Consider the following 23,132-nt stretch of genomic DNA (forward strand, 5'->3'; position numbering starts at 1 on the left):
TTTTTTTGAATATAACTTTGTTTATTTAAAATTATGATAGTTTTTTTTTTAAATAGAACTTTGTTTATTTAAAATTATGATAGTGGTTTATTTATTTATTTATTTATTTATTTATTTTATGTCAATAATACTGAGTATTCCAGTAGAATTTGTTTTCAGTTTTATTGCGTTTAGAGGGCATTTCTATTATATATACATTGAGAATGTGAACGAAGACTGTTTTGTAATCAATTTTATAAGTATTCATGGTTAAGCCTAGGGCAAATCTGTTACGGAGCTTCACCTCTCTCTCTCTCTTTTTTTTTTTTTTTTTTCAATCTAGTAGGTGCCCTAGAGTTAAAATTTACATATTCTAAATACTAGTGGGGGATTTAGAGGTCTGGAGCATGGGTTCCTTTGTCCTTGCGGAAATCAGGCCGTGTTCCTGGGTACTGCGAAAGAACGAATTGAAGTATTTTGATTGTAACAAAGTGTGCGAGGGATATCTTTGATAGTGAGTTATCGTCTTGTAAAAGATTGAATTACTCTAAATTATTAACAATCTCTCGCCATTATGGTAACTTTCATTTGATTTATATCCTTATTCATGATGCTCTTTTATTATTTGTAAAAACGTTCATTGGCGTAATGGTATTTTCATCCATTTTTCTCTCATTGAATCATACCATCTCAGTATACCTGGTTTTGTGTTTCGTGTATAGAAATGTGTGAGAATTCTAATACCATTTTCACAAAACAACTATTCTTTCGTAAGCTTTTTTCATGCGGATGACTCATACATTTATTATGCACGAATACTCTCATTAATAATGACATATTTATCAGCTCCATTAGCATTAGTCGCTGCCCCATAGTTTCCCTGCAACACCTGTAAAGATGCTTTCACGCAGCGAGGGAAATCACTCTCACGACCAGTTATGGAACCGGCATTTCCGCGCACGTGTTCCGAGTCATACACCCCCGATCGATTCGAAAGCCAGCGTACCGTGGCCACCGGCCGCACACTCTACTACACAACCTTCACTTGGAAGAAGGCGTGTTGGAAATTGTGACGGCGATTCACATTTGGACATACGAATTGTTTTTGCTTCGAACTCTGAAAGAAAACAATTGTCAAAAGCATCGTATTGTGTCTGCCGTTGTCAGTTCGAAGTTTCGCCTTTCAGCAAATGTCTCCTAAGCATTTTAACTGCTACTATCTTGGAAATTAATCAGTAGGAATTATCGAAGCGAAGATTCTGTAATGATAAAGTAAGTTTTTGGCATTTATCCTTTCTTCGACATTAGCGACATCGACATTAGCGAGGAAAGATGATGCATGATATGGCAATTGCATGCATATGAGAAGTATGCATGCAGTTGTAGTAGAGTATATCACTCGGATTTAATTTCATAGTATTTTGATATTTTCACCCATTTTAATAAGTGTAACTACTAATTTTCTTACGTCTTAGCGTAAAGTGAAGAGAATTTTTTTTCATATGGTTTAAAAAATGAAGAATAATAATTTCTGAAATTATTTTAAATGTAATTAATTTTTAATTTACAGGTACAAATTTTTTAATAATTTGATTGAATTCGCTCTCTGCTAATGTGCACGTTTATTGAAACAATTTCAATTTAATAGCTTTCTCCTTTTGCAACTGAAAGTTCATTTTAACTAATTCCCCGTTGTGTCTAGTAATCTTTTTAATGCGTTTTTATTTCATAAATTAGCGTAATTTCTGACTAACGTTGCAGTTATGAGAACGTTGATATTCTGTTTGTCTAAAACTTTTGGAACTATTTGAAATTTAATCTTGTTAAGCCTCTTTTTTTTTTTTCCTTCTAATCCAAGAGTTCTGAACAATAATTTAATTTCGAAAGTGGAGTATTTGTATGCATTCTCTTAGTGGGTGGTGTTGATGAGGGGATACGAATTTAAGTGATGTGTACTTTTACAGCTGTGATACTTGTATGTATTCTCTTTTGGAAGAGATATATAAATTTAAAAGTGTTTAAAAGGATTGTCTTAATTGACACTTTGCCTGCGATTTGTTGTTTAACGAGTATTGTACGAAAGTGATCGATGTTAGTTAAAACGATGAAATTGATTGGGAAGAATGTAATCTAAAATTGTTTGCATCAGAATATTCTTTGATAATTAATATGACCGACATAAAGTTCCGAACTGTAGTGACAAGCAACAGCCAGTGTGTATTTACGGTCAAAGAGGAAACTTGAATACTTCGCCCTCCTTCTCTGATATCTGTGTACTGTCACCCGAAATCAGAAACTAGATAAGCTATAAATAGGATATACTGCAACAGCCAGGAAGTAGGTTTGATTGTTGATCCAAGATAAATAGGATATACTGCAACAACAAGGAATTAAATTTGGTTGATGATCCAAGGGATAAGGTTAATGAATTTTTCCCCTTTATTTAAATTAACGCTTTTAATATAGAGCGGAAAAAAGAACTGTGATTACATCATCACCTATCAAGTTTTCTCATTATAGGTGCTGTGTATGTATGGTTAACCTACCTTCCCCCCCCCTTACTACGAGAATTGCAGTAACCTTCCTCGAAATCCAACAGTGTTATGTCTGTGGTTATCCACGCATAGCTTAATATGCATCTGCAGTATTCTTCAATACCTCAAGCCATCATTAAAATTCAGCACGCGCGCATTGCGCTAAGTTATTTGGCGTTTATTAAAATGTAGAAGGCACCTTTCATCCAACATATTAACAAAATTCTGCTCATAGTGATGATTTGATTTTCTATTGCGATTGTGCCAGCTAACCTTGATCATGAGCTTACTGTGTTACGTGGGTAAAAAAGATGCGCTGTCGCTGTCTAGCTTGCTTGCAGACTGGAGTCGTGATTTTTTTTTTTTTTTTTTTTTTTTGAATCTCTCTGGCGGATTTCCCTCTTCATCTTCAGGTTCAACATCCTACAACGTGCGTAGTAACTATGGAAACGGAGAATGAAGATCGTTGAGAGTGCGCGCGCTGCTAGAACGTACGTAAACGGTAATCGTAGGATTGTAGTGTGGTGGTATGTTTAAAGGGAAGGGGAACCGAACCATTCTCGTATATTTTTAGCTTTGTTTTAACCATCATGCTTTAAGGTTGCATTTACGTTGAAATGATTTAATGATGCCATCTGTCGTAGATGATAGGGATTTCTTTACACCTTTAACTGCTGCTTACTTCTCCATATATTCTTTTCTATTTTACTTTTCTAGTTTGCTGAAGTAGCCACCTGACAATTAACGAATATAATTATCATAAATGAATAAGGAAAGAGGGGCTTTATTTTAATGATCATAACTGCTTCAGAAGTACTGTATCAAAGAAATAGAATGGTTGTATTAAAGAAACTATGAGAAAACTGAGGCTTGGTTGCAGAGACATTAAGTTAATTGGAAAAGCCGGAGAGATGTAAAATTAGCAACCACCTTCGCCGGGAATCGAACCACGAATCTCTGGAATACCGGTCCAGCGTACAGAACCACTCTACCACGAAGGCACGCTAGGAAAGTGGGAGAAATACCTTATATGGTAACTTTCTGTTTGAAGTAATAATTCTGGCAGTTGCCAATCAAAATTTTTACTATTTATTTATTATATGTATTATTTTGAAGACCTCCTTTGGTATTTTTAATATATGTGGAATTTAAATTAATTTTTCGTGTGGAAGGAAAAAAATAAATTAAATCAAGGATATTTTAATAGTCGTATTTAGATCGGGAATTTAGTTCAGCAATTGTAGAAATTTATCCATAAATATTGTCAAGCAGTGGTGCCCCGTGGATCACTTGTTTCCTGCGAGTCGGTTTTCAACAGCCCATGCGAAGATTTACTACTGAGTGTGAACAACTAACTGCACAGTGCTTAGTCACATAAAAGGGCAGACTTCTGAAGGACTTGTTGCTGAGGAATATATACAAAATGACGTTTTGAATTTTTTTGTGTACCTTTTGATTCAGTGTTGTTTTTAGTAGCGAAATTTCATAAAAGTAATTAGAAATAAATATAAGTACCATCGTTAAATAACCCAAATTTATTATTACAGGACATATTCTTAAATACCGACTGAAAAACGTAAACGGTCCCTAGTATCAACACGCAACTTTAATTGACTCTGTAACCTTCACAACTTAGCTGTCACTGATTTAAAGATTTTATTTAATATTTAAATTTATTAACAATGGGCACATTTCATTAAAGAACTTGGGAAATATTCATTACATTTTTATAAAGTCAGATATCATATAATCTCTGTAACTAAATAATGTTTTTTGATTTTTATCATAAATTAAAGAATTGATAATTTTCTTTTAATACAAGCAGAATTGTGTAAATGATATTGATTAATTCATCTGTTAATTTGTTACTGCGTAACGTACTTGCCGTTTTATTTTAAAATGACTTCAAAACAGGGGGAGATGCACTTCTAATTTATCCTCTAGGAATACGCAGAAAAATATAAATGCATAGTTCAAAATTTGCATCAAAAATGAGGAACTGGTGTTTGAGTAAAGGAAAAAACTTTTTGCGGAAGACTTCATTTTATGTTTTCTGAAGTCACTTCCTTCCTGTATACTAGAATCGAATATTATAAAACATTCATATAGTAATCTAACACATTTCAAATATTTGATTAAAGTGACACAAAGCCGCGTGTCCTAAGGTAATTTGTGACGAGTGGAAAATGAACAAGGAAAAATTTGAGGAGTAAGAGTTCTAGAGAAAAAATAAATTTTAGAAATACTATACCTGGAATATCTTCATAATGACGTCCACGTCATAAACGTACTGGCTTCTTTGTGCGAGTCGGCTATTGTTCAAAAAGGAGGGGGGGATGGGACAAAAACCTCAAGAGTGTTCCTCCATAAAGGTGCTCCTGAAGTAGATCAGTTTCTAACTTGAAAAAAAGAAATTTTCGTAGACGTGTGAGCTCCGTTATGCTGGAGCACTACTGCGCAGATAGAATTTTCATTTGTTTTGCTAATCAGAATAACAACCCTAAAAGCTTAGCGTATTTTTTCACGTTCAAAAAATTTTTTATAAGGGTGCAGATATTTTTATATTGGAACATCCTTACGAAGGTTGCTGTCTCTTCGAATATCGACCGACTTAAATAAAGGTGCTGGCATCTTTACAGCTGAGTATCGTTATGAAGCAGTCTGTAAGAATAAAAACACCAGCACTGAATGAAAAAGTTATAACAAGTAAGAATTGCCACAGCTGTTGCTTTCCGTTCTGCAGTATATGCTGTTTACCTTTTTGACAACGGATTAAGCATGTGAAAAAAAAGGAACCAAATGCAATTTCCACTGCATATTTATGTAAGAAAATATTTTTGAACTTTTGTTGTTCATACTTCACAAACTTATAAATATTTTTATAATTAATGTAGATTATATAAGCCCAGTATAACCTTGTAATTTTCAAACAGCATTTGTTTGATATCAATTTCGAAATGCGTGAAGTACTTTAAAATCAACTCCAAATGAAAATTAAATTATGTCAAGTATTAGAACATCTTCATGGTAGATTTTTCTTCTTAGAATAGATAATTTAATCAAAACCTGAATTTTCAGTTTTTACTGAAGGAGAAAAGAGGGTGTATGAGAGGGCATTTTAAGAAGATGAAGGCATGTATTTATTTACACCTTGTCCACAAAAATCTGAACCTGACCATTATTTTCGCAACCGTTGGTGGTAGACATATACTTCCATTTACAAAAAATTTTTAAATGGTGCAAATAGTTCATTTTTTAAATGGTGCAACAATTCATATTTTCGCTTTTTATATTTAAAGAAATCAATTTTGTAAAAATTACGAAATCTAATTTTTTATACGTTCCTTCGGTCTTTTTATTTACATTTAGGAAAATTTTGTGTTAACTGTGAAAAATAGAACACAAAACGTTTGACTCCCTTACGATTATTGACAAAAGCACTTATTGCGTTGAACAGTAACGATTGGTTGGTTCCGTTACCTTTTCATTTCCGTTACCGAACGAAATCAAATCAGATGTTTTCCTGTTTTATTCTTAGGCTGTGTAATTAATTATCGAATTGCCGTAAAATGTTCAGCAGCAAATGCAAAGCAGAGAGGTTTCAATAACATTATCTGTGAACTAATTGTGTAACTAGCTAAATTTGATTGAAATCTTGTAGTCTTATCTATTTGTTGGTGTAACACCTGAGCTCATTAAAATTTTTCTGTAATAATTTTGATTTAAAAAACCTTTCATGTTTTTAGCAGCCTCAGTGAGGGAAATTAGAAAATTCGCTGTAAATCAATAAATTTCATTAAGAGATTTCAAAGGAGCTTTCTTTGGAAGTTCCAGCTGTGTAAGGATTTAAATTCTGGGATGATCAATTTCATCCTAAAACAAGAGTATGTGTAAAAAAATCTTCAAAAAATTCATTATTAAAACGAATTCTATATGAATTCCGAAAAAAAGAAATCTCTGTTAATTATGGTATTGTTATCACAAATGCGTGTGTGCCTAAAATTTTAAGAAAATTGACTAAATAGGAGTGGGTTAGAAATTGATGCAAAAATTTGACCCAAACAAAGAAAAAAAATCCAATGTAAAAAAAAAAAATAATAATAAAAACCTACAAAGAGAACTTTCCCTACTCCTATACAAATTTTTCAACAATATTTATAGTTTTAGGTCAAATTTAGAATGCTTCTTTTTACGTAGCTAAAAAAATAAGGTCGCTTTGTTTAATGGTACTGGAAAAAAAGAATTTTTGCCCAATTTTTACCAAGGATTCTAAATTAGGTTTTTCGTAGTACATCTAATTTAAGCAGAAGTTTCATGTTTTTAAGTAGCCCTTGTCGATGGGTATATATCCTCTGTAACAAAATTAATTTTGTTATATTGCATTTTGTATAAATATATTTGTCATCCTTTAAAGAAATACATAGTATCTGTTGTTGAAAAGAGAGGGGAAACGTTGGCCATTTATTTTAGGGCTTCTTTTATCTTAGCAGATGGTCCGAGTATAAATCTACCAAGGGGAAAAGGGACCGCTTTCTTACATTACGAAATGCAGCGAGATATCTGATCTGAACCGATTTTCTTTTTCATTTCGGTCGTCGCGCCTTCCTAATAGGCTATTTATTCTTTTAAATTTATTTTTTAGTGGGTTAGCTATGAAGAAAGATTAAAAAGACTGTTAAATCAGTCCCCCTGTCTCGCGGATTAAAGGAGAAATTATGGCGATAAAAATTTTTGTAAGGGTGGTTACGTGTAAAATAATCTATCTGTATGCTTTTTCACGCTCCTGCGAATTTTATGTGCGTAGTAATTAATAGTCGGAAACATTTTCTGTCCCGAATAAAAAGCGCTGAAACTCATTCTTTGTTCTCTTGTACACAGGAAGAGAGGTCCTGTGAGAGAGACTGAGAGGGAGGGGGGGAGGAAGTGATTGCGATCACAGAAAAAGTTAATTCTGAAATAGTCTGTAACTTTTGCTTGTTCTTGTCCTTCGTTAATGTGTTACTTAAGTATATGCACATTCTCATGATTTTTAAGCCTAGGAAAATAAAATTGACTGTTATATTCTTGACCGTTCTAGAACCATTTTATTTAATACAGCTGCCACCAACCCCATGTGGCGAATGAGCATTTGAAATGCGGCTATTGGATAGAGGGCATTTTAAATCTAATTTTTAATTAGTTTAAATCTATGAAAAAGAAAGATTTCCCCCCCCCCCATTTCATTCATTTTAAATCTTGATGTTTTAAATGTATTGTGACGTCGTGGATGCTTCAGTGGGAACGGAATCAACACTGATAGTGGTGATGCATCACTTTTTAATAACACAACATATCACAGATACAACATTAATACATTTAGAAAACTTAAGTAGATATCCGAGCTGGTGACACGATCAGAGACGTTAACGAAGATGGTACTCGTCATCACTCGACAAACAAAGTCTCCACACCTCAGCTCGCTCGCGGAGCTTCCCAAACTCTCCCTCACTGACAGGCGTCTCACAGAAATCTCATCTCTTTACGCATGCGTAATTCTCAGTTAAGTCGTTGCCATTCACAGTTCTTTAAATAAGGTGTTAAAATGAATTATAGTACTCGTACTGTGAGGAGTTTGCTAACGACATTCTCTCTAGTCAAGAGCATCATAGGTCTTTCTAGTAGAGTTCAGGAGCGTTCTTTACAGACTAACTCCTTCCGCCTCCAGATTTTGTTTTCCTCGGACACAGAGGAAACAAAACGTTTTTTTTAAGGTTCCTACGGGATAAAATACAAGTTCAGGCAGGCGTTCACTACAAACAAACACCTTCCGCCTCCAGTTTTTGTTTCTCCGGACACAGGAGAAGTAAACCTTCACAGTTCACAGTTTATGGTTTCAATAGATTGTTCAACATTTTTACCAGTTAATTTTAAACCACACTGTTACAAAGGTTCTCCACTCTCATAACCAGGCCATCATAAAAAAAACACATTTAAAAATACGCATACAATATATGAAAAAAAAACAAAAAGTTTTCTCTGTAAGAATAAAGCTAACAATTTACTATATAGTATGAATTAAAAAAAATACAATATACATAATCAAATAACAATACAATTTAAAAGAAATGATAACTAGTCTATTTAACTGGCATGTACAGAGTTTCTACTTAGGCAGTCTACATTTAAGTTGTCACTTCCCTTTTTATGATGTATCGTAAAATTATAAGATTGTAAGGCTAAGGCCCAGCGTAACAATCGACCATTTCTACTTGCATTATTTTTTAGCCATACTAGGGGATTATGGTCCGTTTGAATGGAAAATTTAGTCTGCCCATCTATATACCCTTTCAATTTTTTTATTCCATACAGAATTGCGGCACACTCTTTTTCAGTGGTGGAATACTTCCGCTCACTATCTGTAAATTTTTTACTGAGATACAATATGGGATGTTCTTTTCCTTTATCATCCTTCTGGGCTAAAACAACACCATATCCTTGATCTGATGCGTCTGTCTGTAGTATAAATGGTTTAGAAAAATCGGGTGCATGTAGCACAGGCCTACTAGATAGCTTTCCTTTTAAGGATTTGAATGATTCATTACATTCATCATTCCAAACAATTTTACCCCTTTTGTTATTCCCTTTTAACAAATCTGTCAAAGGTGCGGCTATAGAAGAAAACATAGGTATATATTGTCTGTAGTATCCAGCTAACCCTAAGAAAGCTCTAATCTCAGTTTTAGTTGTGAGAACAGGAAAGTTTGGAACCGCTTCTATTTTTAGTTCTGCTGGAGAACATTTTCCTCGACCTACTATGTGACCGAGATATTGCACTTCTTCTTGTGCAAACTTGCACTTAGAGGGTTTAATAGTTAAATTGGCTTTTCTTATTTTTTCTAAAATTTCATGTAAATGTTGTAAATGTTCCTCCCACGTTTCAGAAAAAATAGCAATATAATCTAAGTAAGGGGTCGCATATTGCTCACATCCGCACAATATTTCGCTCATCATTTTACTAAAATAATAAGGAGCATTTTTAAGCCCAAATGGCATTCGCAAAGGCCTATATACGCCAAAATTTGTAGCAAATGCAGCAATTTTCTGAGCCCTAGGGGTCAGCGGAATTTGCCAATAACCTTTAGTTAAGTCTATCAAGGTGATAAATTTGGCTGCTGCAACAGTTTCCACACGTTGCTCTATATTGGGGATCGGATAGAACTCAGTACGTGTTATTTCGCTTAACTTTCTGTAATCAATACACGGCCTAGGATCCCTACCTGGTGCTTCAACAAGGATCATGGGTGAAGTATACTCAGAGGGCCCTGGTTCAATAATCTTGTATTTTAACATTTTTTCAATCTCGACTTTAAGAATTTCGTTCTGTCGATTTGTCATTCTATAAGGCTTATGCTGTACGCGTTTATCACTAATTAGTTCGATATCATGTTCGACTAAATTTGTTTTCCCTGGAATATTCGAAAATATAGCAGAAAACTTTACCAACAACTTTCCCAACTGCAGGATTTGTTCATCACTAAGTCTTTCTTTAAGATTATCTTTTGCTATTATTTCATTAAAATCAAACACATTGGGGTCGGTTAACATATAAGGAAAATCCTCCTCTAATTCCGAAGGTTCAACTATCTCCTCGTTGTCAAGGAGCACCATATTCAAAAGTTCAGGTCTCTTATGATAAGGTTTTAACATATTGATGTGATACACTTTATTCCCTTCCTGATTCCCTTCAAAACTAACCACATAGTTTGTTTCTGATAATCTTTTCTCTATTTTTCCCGGCCCTTTCCATTGAGGAGCGAGTTTATGGGGTTGGTTCACTGCTAATACTAATACAGAATCTCCTTGCTGGAATACCCTTTTCACGGCATTTTTGTCATACCATTTCTTCCTTTTATCTCTCCCCTCTTCCATTTTCTCTGTAGCTAATTGTCTACTTTTCTTTAACCTATTGATTAATTCGAAAACATATTCTATCACGGTATCTTCTTTTTCCTGAGGATTTAACCAATTCTCATACAATAATGCGACAGGTGTTCTGAGGTTGGTCCCGTACACTAATTCAGCTGGACTAAATCCTGTACTATCATGCGTTACTGTCCGCAGGGCAAAGAGAGCGACAGGTAATTGTACTTCCCAATTTGGGGCAGCTTCAATACATAATACCTTTAAGACCCTTTTTATTGACCTATGGAACCGTTCTACAGGATTGCTCTGGGGGTGGTAAACAGAACTTCTGGAAATTTTTATACCAAACTTCTTCAAAAATTCAACGGTTAAGCGACTCATAAAAGATTTTCCTTGATCAGTTTGAACCTCCCTTGGAAAACCCATCCGACTAAATACCTGCAAGAGTACACTTACAATAGATTTCGACGTTATATCCGGTGCCGGGACGGCGTCAGGATATTTAGATGCTAAGCACATAACTGTAATAAGATATTTATTACCTTCAGTAGATGTAGGCATAGGCCCGCAAGCATCTACATTAACCTTACTAAAGACTTCAGAAATCACAAGTACTATTACCAACGGTGCTTTCTTTTTGTCACTTGCTTTTCCTACACGTTGACAGGAGTCACATGTTTTAACGAATTCCTCAATGTCTTTATAACAATTTGCCCAGAAAAAATGTCTTAGTAACCGGTCTTTTGTTTTCAGCACTCCTAAGTGACCGGAAGTTCCTTCATGACAAGTTGCTTTAATTTGCTCTCTGAGGTTTTCTGGGACAACAATTAAATGTTCTTCTTCTCCTAACTTATTTACCTTCTTTTTTACTAAAACCCCATTTTTAATCCCATAACTTGTTTTACTTCCGCTTTTTACTAGTTCTAATAAAGGCGCAAGTTCTTTACTTTTTTGTTGTTCATCAATAAAAGTACTTGAGTCTATTTGAATCGCAGGACTTGTGGAGACACAAAGGTTGACAGGAGGTAATATCTCTATGTTTTCAGACCTCTCATGAGTATCGTCCTCCTCTTCCAATTCTAACTCATTCTGCTCAGAATTTTGATTCGTCTCACTTAAATTTTCCGCTTCCTTAAATTGTCGTGCTTGAGATCGAGTAATGACCGCATTAACATTACCGACATACGACGAATAAGTTTTCTCAGTTCCTCTGAGAAGAGCCGCTGTCTGGTTGCCTAATATATATTGTCCTTGGTCTAAGTGGTCTCCTATAACAGCTGCTTTGGTGGTTACTGTACCCAAATCGCATTCAATATCTACTTCAGCAACAGGTAAACAAGTCATATGATCATCCAACAAATGTCGAACCCACACATGTTCCCCCTTCATTCTATCTCTGTCTACATATTTTTGACAAATAATATCTACCGTTGCTCCTGTATCTCTTAGAATAGGTACTTCAAAACCATTTACTCTTCCATTTAACGTATAGGGATCTAACAGATTCTTCTCTGATCTCCCGCTTATCCGATACAAATCTGCCTTTTGGGTTTTAAAATTAGGGCACTGAGGACGTAAATGGTCTAAAGATCCACATTCATAGCACTGGAGTCTTTTTCTCCTATCAAAATTCGAGTCTGATTTTTTCCCAACATTGCGTGCATCATCATCTTTTTTAAATTGTGTACCTTGAGGGTTTTTTCTATTTTTGAAAACGTTACCAGTGGACTGAAAAACACCCATTTGTCTACCTGATATTTTCGTTTTCATTTCACCCAATTTCGTTTTCCCAACCATCGTCTTTTTCGCATCTTCAAATTCCTCTATTTTACCCACCAACAGTTTTGGTGAAGTGATCGTAGCCCATTCATCTATAAAATGTTCCTTAAACTCATTAGGCGTGCGCCTTTTAATCTGATCTACCAACATTAAATCCTTGAGTTGCTCAAATGTTTCGATTTTTAATCCCTTGAGCCACCCATCTAAAAATGTCTTAATTTCGTGATAAAAATCGTACCACGTAGAATCCGAATTTTTCTGAGTCTTAACAAGAAGTTGCCGAAACTTCTCCGCACTTAATTTAAATCTTTTAAGTAGTAATTTCTTAATATGTTGGTAATCTCTAGCCTGTTCTTCAGGTTCCCTAGCAATTATATTATTTACCTCAACCGGAAGGACACCAATGAGATATGACACCCATTGATCCGTGGGCAATTTTAGAACTTTAGCTTGCCTCTCAAAAAGTTCTAAGAATAAACTGATATCATCAGTTTTTAAATTAAACTTGGGCATTAGTTTCTGAAAATTCTGATTAAATACCGTTTCACCTCCAGGTTTAGCAGATTCAGTGTTCTGTTTTGCTTTAAGGCATTCTAGTTCTAACTGTTGCTTTTCAATTTCTTTATTTTGTTGTAGTATCTGAAATTCCCTCTCCCTAGCTTTCTGTTCTAACTGTAATTCTTTCGCTCTTGTTTGCTTCTCTAAGTTTTCCTTTTCTATCCTATCAGTCATAATACTTTCTAACAAATTTTTAACAAATTCTTCCTCATAATTTTTACTATTCGTTATTAATTGTTTTAAATCTATCACTTTCATATCTTCTAAAGCTATTTCCCCAAGTTCTGAAGCGACAAGGAATAGATCCCTTTTCTTAGCTTTTCCCAAAAATGCCATTTTCACAAAAGTAATTGCTCAAAACAAATAAGAACTCAAATAGTTATTCACAAATAATACACATAAAAATATATCAGACCACATAAAAATATATCATACACATAAAAAACACTTTCTTCTTTCTTACAAAATTAGGCAAATAAAAATAAAAGTTTAATAAAAACATTAATCATTTTGGATTTATTTCCATTCAAACATAAAACGAATAAACAACCTTACTGAATACTTCGTATAAAAAAAATAATAACAAATTCTTTTCATTTGGTACATCCAGACAGAAAAAAAACCAGAGTGGCGCCAATAAATATAAACACCTTTAATTAACTATCGTTTCAGATACTTCCGTTAGCAACCACATGGCCAACGCAAATACTACGTAAATTCGATAGGCGCAGGTTTAAATCAGAACACTATTAGAACTTTTCTTTACTGCTCAAAGCTTTAAAATGTAAAATGAAATGATAAAATTTAACATTCTACTTCTCAGAAAATACGCATCCTATTAAAATACAGCACTGGTGTGCTTTCATGAGAAAACAAAAGTAACAAGTTTTTAATATATTCAACAACTTATTTCTTTCATAAGAATTTAACATAAATTTTCTTCTAATGATTTAGAAATGAAAATTGCAATATTGCACTGATGTGCTTTCACATATACACAAAATAAACAGTTCAGATTCTATCACACCAATTTATAGCGAAACGTTAAACATAAATACACTGATGTGCTGTTTATTTACGGGAATGGATTTTTCCCATTATCATACAAAAGAAAAATATCTCGTTAGATATATAAATGCAACACTTTGATTGTTTTAAAAAACCTTATGCACTGACGTGCTATAAAATGCACTGATGTGCTACGTGTTAATGGGAAAATGTTTTCCCGAATATACCACAAAAGGAAAATATCTTGTTAGATATACTATAAACCAAACACATTGAGTGTTTAAAACTCTTATGCACTGATGTGCTACTTCTGCTTTGGGAATTGATTTCCCGAATAAGTAATAAATAACTACATTATACACTTCAGGCCTGGAAATGAATATTGTGGAGAACACATACCTGGTCTCTTGTCACACAAATCTCGGTGGAACCTCCAATTTTTTTCATTTCTTTTAGTCTGTGACGTCGTGGATGCTTCAGTGGGAACGGAATCAACACTGATAGTGGTGATGCATCACTTTTTAATAACACAACATATCACAGATACAACATTAATACATTTAGAAAACTTTAGTAGATATCCGAGCTGGTGACACGATCAGAGACGTTAACGAAGATGGTACTCGTCATCACTCGACAAACAAAGTCTTCACACCTCAGCTCGCTCGCGGAGCTTCCCAAACTCTCCCTCACTGACAGGCGTCTCACAGAAATCTCATCTCTTTACGCATACGTAATTCTCAGTTAAGTCGTTGCCATTCACAGTTCTTTAAATAAGGTGTTAAAATGAATTATAGTACTCGTACTGTGAGGAGTTTGCTAACGACGTTCTCTCTAGTCAAGAGCATCATAGGTCTTTCTAGTAGAGTTCAGAAGTGTTCTTTACAGTAGGTTCCTGTTGCACTGAACATGACCTGTTTCTCTTCTGGACAAAGTTTAATAATAATAATAATAAACACCTTCTGTCTATTCCAATGCTATCCTTTTAACTCATTAGAACTAGATAAGATCGTCGACTAATTACCTATTCCTTCATCATGGTGATGATGAGTGAATCAAACGTCCTTTCACTGAAGCAATTAATTTCAGACAGCTTGCAAAGTGGCTGTTTAATTTGTTCAAAAATAATACTGACAATTCACAACATACGCTTCGTATTTGGTGGTTTTTTTTTAATTAAAAAATAACAGCTCTCTCTTTAATTAAATAATGTAGTGGGAATTTTTAAATACGCTTGCTACCGCCCTCTGCATTAATTCATTACCTTAATTGACAAAATTTGAATTGTCCGCTATGTACTCTGTCACCATCTTGTTCCAGAAATCTTGATGAAGTTATTTTATTATAAGGAATGAAACGCTTATTCAGTTTGATCCTGAATTAATGAATACGACTTGATGACCTCGATATAAGAAATTTTTCCTATTTTCTGAGCAAAAGTTAGTTATTCAAAAATTCTACATTTAGCAAATATTTTAGCTCTGATTTAATACATTTAAAAAAAAAAAAAAAAAAATCCTAATTTTTTCTGTGTTTGAATTGTTTAAAGAATTTTTCCTGAAAGTTGTGTAAAGAATTATCGTATACCTCTCTCCCATGCTTGCGTTTGTTGTGTAAGTGGTTAGCATATCACGCGAGCAAGTGGAAGAGTATTAATTTGAATCCCATCGACAGCATAGTCGATTTTTCGTTTTCCGATAAAACTAAGTTAAAAAAAACCCCTCTTAATCTGTATATTAACTAAAATGTGTATTAAAAAATGTTCTCCATGTTAACCAAGATGTGCCTTAACTACGGGTTAACTAACTTGTGGGTGTATAATAATCCATCACCATTTCAATTTGGTCGACTGTATCTCGTTCCTCTTCCTAGGCGCTCTTTAAATGAGAGAAAATGTAAATAATTATCGCATTCTTCCACACATATATTTATCGTAGTTAGCATATCCCAGTAGCAACTGGAAGATTAATGATTTGTGTCCCATCGGCAACACATTCGATTTTTCGTTTTCCGATTTAAAAAATAATGATAATAATAATAATAATAATAATAATAATCTGTATATAAATTAAAACTTTCGTCAAAATATTCTCTATATTAACTAAATGCGGTGGATATCCATCACCATTTGGATTGGCTCAACTTGATAGCTTTCCTCTTCCCAGTCGCTTTTAAGTGGAAGATACCGTAAGAAATTGCTGCATTCTCTCATGCATGCCAGTTACGGTTTAAGTCAATGTTTCCCAACCCCGCTTTTTTTGGCATGACTCGTTTAAGTCTTTTTAAAATTCTGATGACACTTATATAACATATATATAACTTTTAATCTTCAAAAATTAAACTTCAAAAATAAAATTAGGGTACAAAAAATGCTTTCCTCAACAACTGAATAGTCCTCCTTGTGGGGCGTGGGACCCACGTTGAGAAACACTGGTAGATGGTTGACACCCAGTTAGCAATTGGAAATCTGCAGTTCGAATCTCTGCGAGGACACAATTGATTTTTCATGTTTCCCAAAGCGAAAAAAAACCTTTACAAGGTTTTTACAAACTCTCTTTTATTCTTTACAGAATTAATCAGTTTAATAGTCGTATGAATATTCTTCAGAGATTTATAGAAGAAAAAAGTGTTTGCTTAAGAAAGAAAAAAAAAAAAAAAAAAAAAAGGAGTATTTTTAGTTGCAAAATGCGATCTGCTTAGAGCTGTGAAGCTACAGCAGTCTTGTGTCACCGCGTGTAAAGTGCGAAACAACAATTCTCATTCGTCGTTGTGGATCTTGGTCGACGTTGTCCACGTCTTCTTGATATGGATCCAATGTTCTGAAACTTTTTTCATAAATTGCAGACGACAATGGGCATTACATTGAGCTCTGTTGCCCCTGTCCATGTGACTGGCTACCCTCCAATCTACCGACAATTCTCCATCTCATTCCGTCATCCATACTTAAGTGGCAATTCATTTTACCTGATGCCTTATAAAATTTATCCAACTCTTGCGAGAGACGCGGCGAATTCGTGAAGAAGTACGAGCGCACAAATCGCGGAAAACACGTCTTGCTCTTATATCCCCTCCACAATCACAGCTCCGCAGGCATGCATGTGTACGTTTACGTATTCGATTCTAAATATTTGCATAATTCTTCGGCAGCATAGTACCTTTGGTCCAATACTTTCCAAAAAAAATAGACATAATTTGCAAATTCTCTTAATTTTGCACACAAGTGTATATATAATTAGAGATAGGAAAGTATTCATCTGTTTCCGTTTTTGCAATTTATTTGATTGTGTAGTAATAATTTGTCTCTAACTGACAAAGTGTCCGAGTAATTTCCATTCCATTTACCGCTTTTATACTGGGTCTAGCCTGCGTGGAACTGCAGGCTTTTTGCCAGTTGTCCTAAACATTACTGATTTTGTTACAGTGCTGGAGAACAAGCGCCGCTCACGAGCTGGTTATTTATTGCTGGCTTCTTGACAGCTGTTTTGGAGTGATTGGTAAAGCGCCGCCGTTTGATTCTGAATGGTGCTATAAGCTGATTGCGCGTTCTTCTTGCTTCCATGTAACGTAAATATTAGTTAATTAACCTTCTGTCGTGAGGTTCAGGAAGATAAAATCCCGTTAAGCTGTAGTCTATTCAATTAGAATTGGAACTTTGTATGTGTCACAGTAACGAACGCCGCTGAAAAAAAGGCGAATTGCTAATTTCCTAAAATCCTCTAATTCCTTCTGTGCAGTTATGACAACACATGTTATGATCGATCGTACATGAGGGCATGATTTGTACGACTTGAATTCCCTATATTAAGTGGTATACTACAGTTACTCGCGTATTCTTTGCCGCGCTGGTAACTATTGCTTTTATCCAGGGGCATAGCTAGAGAGGGGCAAGGGGGGCATCTGTCCCCGCGCGCAGAATCCAAGGGGCGCCAAACTGATGTTACAACATTTTAGAATAAAATGTTTTCCATCCTTGGCAAGCAGTCATGGAGGTAGGAAAGGAAGGAGGGGCCAACCGGCACTAGACGTGAAGCACTGCTTTGAAGCTTGGGTCACCAGATGGGGTGTTCTTTGTCGCTTGACAGGGTTTTGATAATATTTCGACACACGACAGTTCCATACAAATCGAAAAAGGGACACTTTCGCATGAAAGAAACATTCATAGTGTGATGGATAATAGCAATTTGTATAGTTAAGTGACATTTACGCAAAAATCACATCTTGGTTATTTTTCGATAACTAACAACAGCGATTTTGATTATGAATTTGTTTTATAAAATTCTAAGCTGTTGAACTACAAAAATATAGATTTTAAGAAAAATGTTATGCTTAAAGAATGAAAAATACCTTACGGTACATTTAAAATTGTATACGTCTTTCGATACCCTTGATAGAGCATTCGCTACTTTTATTTTGTTTTAAATAAAACACATTTTTTTTTCACCTCCATATATTATTGTAACATGTACCTTTTAAAAATTTTTAGAGGAGAGGCTTTACTGCTGCTCATTTTAAACTCATCGTTTTAATTTTATATATCTGAAAAATAATCACTTTGGGCTTACACGTTTTACTTATTTGGGTTAATTAAAAATAAAATTACCATCAAATGCTGCAATCCTCGTCAAAATTAATAAATATACACACAGATATGCCAATAAGTTAGCTTTCCCTTGATTTGGAACCACACATTTGTGTAAAATTCTGTACAGTTTTTCACAAATGTGTGGAACAGAAGAGGGATACATTTGCGAATTTGCGGAAGTACCATGTGCGGTCAAGATGATGTGACCATGTGAACGTGCTACATCATCTAGACAGCTTATTAAGAATTTGAAAATAGTGTAATCGACGGAGGTGAAAACATTTGTATATCCTGCCAAAGGAAGTCCGATCATGAATGGTCCACTTATTGATTCCAGATTGTTAAATATTTCCCACACAAGTCTTTTTTTTTTTTTTTTTTTTTCGGAAATTCGAGTTTTATGCTGGCTTTTTAACGTACGCAGGTCATTAAATTATTTATAAATGTATTTGAAATGAAGAATTTATTCACTTATAAACAACTGTGAAAGTACTGTAAAGAAATCTAATAATTAAATGTATCTAATTTATAATGATTATAAATGTTATCTAAATATATAATAACCTTAATATTGAATTGTAAACATAAATTGAAATCCTCTTGACAAATGCGTTATAAAACTATTTAAGCAAGAATTAATTGTTCGTATTGGAAAGCAATCTGTTAAAAGGTATTGTAAAGCAAATGCTATGAGATGCGCACTTAAGAACGTAGTACAGAGTTTTGGAATATGTATTGTTGAAATGAAGGGTAAAAAAAAATCTGATAAGTATAATTAAAAGAATTATTCCCTCTTACATTTTATAGTAACTCAGTTACAAGTTTTAAATAAAAAAAAAAAAAAAAAATAAAAAAAAAAAAATTCTGTTTCAGAAATGTTCAGAGAAAGTCAAGTACTATTTAAAGTATTTCGCTAATTCCTAATAATTCTCTAATTTAAAATGAACAGAATAGAGCATTAATTATAAATTGACTTACATTTTTCGATTTAAAAGATGCCTCAGAAGCCAAAAAATCATATCATATTTAAGAACGTATTTTAGGAAGAAGCTCTATAAATAGAAAAGAAATAATGCATAATTTTAATATTAATAACACAATAAACTTTGATCTTAATTTTTGTACCTTAACCGAATAAAATCGAATTACCTTAAATTTTTTTTTCTAATATAATTAACGAAAACTTGTGAAAATATTTCATTCAAATTAAACCATTCTGAGAAAACTGTTCTAGGAAAGTATAGCATTTAATTCCGTTCAGAATGAAATGTTGTTTAAAAATATGTTGTTTTCATATACTTAGGACTCTGAAGTGTTGTAGAAAAAGAAAATATATACATTTATATGTATATTTACGACGTAATTTCAAAATATTTACATCCGAACGCGTCAAATCCCATTGAACTCAATGGTAAATGACCCAGTGTTTTGGTCACCAAGTAGGGATCGCCGGTGCTTCAGAGCAGGTTACGGGAGAAACTTGTTTAGGGCTACTCCATCTTACTTCCTACCTCCATGCAAGCAGTAGGGGGCGCAAAATCTTCAGTTGTTCCTGGGCGCTGAAAACCCTAGCTACGACTCTGCTTTTATCTGTTTCTCTGATATCAAAAAACCTTATTAATGCGAAGAAATTCAAAGAACGAGTGCAGGATTTACGAATAAGCTACACAAGCTATAGCTTAGGGCCCCCAGAAAAATTAAAATATAGTATAACAGACTTATAAAGAGCTCCATATCTCAAATAGCTTAGGGCCTTATCAAGTCTAAATCCGGCCCTGCAAAGAACTGTGACTGTTGACTTTGATGGGATGCAATATGTGAATTAAAGATGTCTTGTACTAATTATTAGACTGACTGACTGTAATTAGTTGAGCCTAATGATTTAATTTAGGTGTTTTTATAAACAGGATAAAGTGTGTAAAATAAATATTTGTTGCTATATAGAGTGAAAATTTTTATCTCGGACTAATTATTGAATTTGTTTTAAAAGGGTTTGAACTTAAGTGCTCAATAAGAATTGACTTACGCTGCGGTATTAATAATTATTTAAAGTGGCTAGAATCAAATTTTATTTGCTTCTGATAAGCTGAAATGTTCAGATAATATGAAGTGGTGAATGAAAGTTGTCATCAACACAGATATGTTTCATAAGCCATAATTTATGTTATCTTTCGTGAAGTGGTTAAGATATCATATGTGAAGTTGAACATATTCGAATAACTCTTTTGATATTCATGTATTAATGAAGAGCCTTTATGTTACAGTGGGTTTTGAAACAGCAAAGTCATTGTGTGTAATTCATGTAGAAGAAGCGGCATCCTTTATTTTTTCCAAGCATTTTGATAAGTAGTCTGCGTGCTAGTAGCTCATCGCCTGGAGGCAGTATAGAAGCCCAATTCTTTTTGGACGTATTCATCAACGGTTTTATCTATAACCGGGACTGTATGACGTCATGACATCACTGCAGGTCGTTCGTATCCTCCCCAAATCCGGCCCTGTCAAAAGAAAGAGCTAATAAAAGAATCTTCGCTGTTTTAAAAAAAGATTTATTTCACTTTTGGGTGCGCTCATTGTACGCTATGTCTCAAGAAAAGGTCCGATGTCTGTTCCATAAATTAAAGCCCACAATTTTTTTTTTTTTTTCCTCCAGATGAAATGGGGGAGCTAGACAGTAGCCAGAATCATAGCTTTTGTCTGTTACAAACGTGCATTATAGGTAAAAGATATAGATTATGCTGTGTTTTAAGTATCTTCATGTGTGACTGGTGAATATAATTTGGTTAGTTATACTCAGAAATTATTTTGCTCTTAGGAAGTGTTTGAGTTGAAAGGAATAATTTAAAATTATACATTACATTTCTTACGTTCATTAACTTCTCTTAGATCCTGTTATATTTATCTGAAAGTCTAACAAACTATAATTATATATGGCCTTCTCCCGTAATTTTGAAGTTCTAGTTATTTTATCTGAAAGTTCTAGTTATTTATCTGAAAGTCTAATAAACTATAATTATATATGGCCTTCTTCCGTAATTTTGAAGTTCTAGTTATTTAGAGAGGACCTTATATATCTTGGTCTTTCTATCCAAACCTTCGAAAGTTGATTGTTTCAAGAACCTGCCGCAGATGGCGACTATTAGATTAGATTACAATAAACCTTTGCCGAATGCTGATTTGCGGGATGTAATTTTGTGTATATTCGTTATCTTAATTGTCTCCATTCAATCTGGCCATTGCGAGAATTTAAATTATACGCTGTACTCAACAGCGTGTCGGCCCCGTTACGATAGTCCTTTTTAGACTTGTTTAAAAATTTATTCATTAAATATACCTGTTATAGTTAACAGGTGTCGAAACAAAATGTCGCCAATCGCCAAATCTGGTGACAAAACTATCGCCGGCTCCAAGCTGTCGATTGGTTTGGCAGTTTGGTGGTGGCGAGATAGCCATTTACCTCAGTGTTAAATGGTTTTGCCCCTGTAACATTATTTTTATGCTGAAACTTTACTTTCCCGAGCCCTTTCATGTTATATTATACAAGATACTGCAGTTTTACATATGATTTCACTAAAAGTATTTAGTAGATATGTAAATATATACAAAATTCCTAACAAGATATATAATGTATAAAATATCAAAGATAAATATCTTAAAAATACAATGTTGATTAATGTAAATTTATGTAATTATCAATATGAATGGTTGGTTAGGTTTTTGAAACAATTAGAAATTTTTAAGTTACACATACTGTGTATTGTTACGAATTTTCGTATATATGTTAATAATTTTAGTGACGTTATGTTTAAATTGAAGTATTTTTTGTATAATGTAACTGGAAAGAGACAATGCTACGCTGGAAAAATAAATTACGGAGGCCATGTCTAACAGAGTAAATGGCTATCTTGCTAAATAAACAAGATATCGGGTAACTAGCGATGGTTTTGGCGACTAATTTTTGTCGTCAAATTTGTCGAGAAATCGCCGAAAGTCGTCAAACTTAGCGACCGTTTTGGTTAGGTCCCTGTATATCTGTAATTGAATAAATGAAAGGTACTAAAGGTTTCTCAGCGGCCGTATGAAAACTGTTAAGACTGGAGAGAGCATCAGTTTCTCAATTGTTAAGTTCAGCGTGTGTTTGGAGTATTGAGATATCTCCGTGTGAGCTTTGCTCTTTAACTGCGCGTTGCATTGCTTGGTGTTTAACATTCTGATTAGTTTGAAGTGTAATTACTGATTGTGTTCTGTGATACTCTGAAGAGCTGTACGAGGAATTTTGACGAAAATTTTAGAAAGTTGAAGTTTTTCTTTTGGTAAAATAAATTTGATCAAGCTGTTATCAATTCTGCGTGCATTCAGTTTACCTCGAATTCGTAAGCACCCAATTAATGTGAAGTTATCAGTAGTCAGATTGCATTGTTGAGATTGTAGAGAATGTTGTAATGGATAATTTTGCTATATGCGGTATAATTTAGATTTAAAAAAAAGTACAGTAGACTCCCGATTATCCGCGGGCGGATTATGCGCGGAGTGGATTATCTGCGCCTGCCGTACAAAGTTTTTTTTCACAAGCGTAAAGCAAAGAAAATAAAAATCTTCACAAAACTGAGCGAAACGTTAGATTTGCTAAACATCGTGCTTATTTATAGCAAAAACATCCCAGGCCTTCTCGGAACCTTCCCCTCTGATGAGTAAGTGATTTCTTACTCACCCTTGCAGTGCCCGCTCTACGGCCCTCTCTCGTCTTAATCTTACTGATACGTCTTAATCTTACTGATTTTACAGTTATGCTT

General features: G+C 34.1%; 1 protein-coding gene across 1 annotated transcript in view; it reads left to right on the forward strand.

The window, feature by feature from the left end:
- Positions 1-1,045: 1,045 nt before the first annotated feature.
- The window catches only part of pnut (septin 7-like protein pnut), a 198,347-nt gene continuing 176,260 nt past the window's right edge, over positions 1,046-23,132 (forward strand). Inside the window, exon 1 of the mRNA XM_085811442.1 lies at positions 1,046-1,251. The gene's annotated coding sequence lies outside the window, so the exon portion shown is untranslated. The remainder of the gene's footprint in view (positions 1,252-23,132) is intronic.

The sequence above is a fragment of the Stegodyphus dumicola genome, chromosome 2 (genome assembly GCF_044657685.1).
Source record: "Stegodyphus dumicola isolate Sdum_Otavi_A_Nest chromosome 2, ASM4465768v1".
In the NCBI taxonomy this organism is placed as follows: domain Eukaryota; kingdom Metazoa; phylum Arthropoda; class Arachnida; order Araneae; family Eresidae; genus Stegodyphus; species Stegodyphus dumicola.